The sequence below is a fragment of the Osmerus eperlanus genome, chromosome 2, assembly GCF_963692335.1.
Source record: "Osmerus eperlanus chromosome 2, fOsmEpe2.1, whole genome shotgun sequence".
Classification (NCBI taxonomy): Eukaryota; Metazoa; Chordata; class Actinopteri; order Osmeriformes; family Osmeridae; genus Osmerus; species Osmerus eperlanus.
The window spans coordinates 6,687,424-6,688,928 of record NC_085019.1 but is presented as its reverse complement, the minus strand read 5'-3'; positions in this window follow the sequence as shown (position 1 = coordinate 6,688,928).

Here is a 1,505-nt window from a genome sequence, read left to right as displayed (position 1 = left end):
GTGGTTTGCCAAGCTGCAGGTGTACAGTACACTGAAAGCAGAAGAGAGGTGGCACATCCAGGGACAACATCCAGCCTGCATGGTCTGCACCCTCTTTAGGACCAAAGTCACATCAGCGTCCATCGTTTTTTACATACCGTACTGTGTAACACATTGCATTAGGTTTCCCTTGAATTGCTCATGACTATCCCTAATAAGAAGGTGATCAACACGAATCATGGATTATCAAAAGTCTATCTAAGTGCATGCATGACATTGTCACATTTCCAAACCCACCCAAACAAAATGTAAACAAATTGAGCTTTGTCTTAGATCTACACAGCCTTGTTGGTAGGGCGTGTGGAATTGTAGTTGACATATTTAAGTTTCTGTATTACAAGGTTTTATGATGTGTGTTTTTGAGAACTGGGGGTGTATATGATTCGGGTCAGTATGGCTGAAAGTGAATGTGTCTTCTAAGAATCATTCATCGTAATGTGCATGTGAACATGTTCCGAACTTCCTCCAAGTGAAATGAATGTCGTCATATTCTTATGGAAAAAGAGATTCACTTTCATGTTTATCTCAGCAGCTTGTAGTAAAAATGTTGAACAGCTGATGAATGCATGCTTATGGGTGAAAGTGAATATAGTTACGATTCACAAATGCATTTGTACTCCTCAATATCAACACTGGCCTAGAAACCCCTGTCCATGTTCATAAGTTATACGAGCACTCATTCATATTGCCAGTAGAGGGCGCTGACTCCCATATTGGGATGATCAACATCATGCGTTCTCAACGGTTCCTATACTGTTTACCTTGTTTGATATTTGGGCGAGTCACATTCAATCAACACACCAAGACACCCCTGTTTCCTTCGAAACAAAGGTGTGAATCAAGCACAGAAAATAAAAACCATCCAACAATATTTGCTATTAGCTTAAAAAACATCAACAAACATTTTGAGGGCACTTGCAATTGTCTCCATATAATCACCACATCAACATCAACATCAAATCAATCACCAAAATCTTCATTAACACACTGAGGCATACTATATACTATTTGGAGAGTGGTTGTTCTAGAATGTCCCTGAAATAAACACAAAGAAACAAGAGAAACCTTGTGATTGCTATGGAATAGAAATGATGGCTCTTGTGTGAAGGGGTAAGGAAGGTTTAACTAGAATTTGGAACTTAGGGTAAAAAGTAAACAGCTTAATTGCACTTTGATTTGTTTGATAAAGTCCTTTGACAGTTTGGGTGCATTTAGAAAAATGTCATAGCGGCATCTGTTCTCTGCAGCAGAATGAAGAAAATAGACAGTCTATATCAACTATACCAGCTGTTGAAGCTTGGCTCAATCTCCAAAGATCTCTCTAGAGGGACATGCAGTTTGTTTCAAACTCCCAGAGGAATTTCATTTCAAACATTTGGTTTTCTGAGCACAACCATAACTGTTTGTGTCGATCAAGTTTTCTTGTCAGTAACTCTTCAAGACTTAAATTCAAAACGCACCAAACG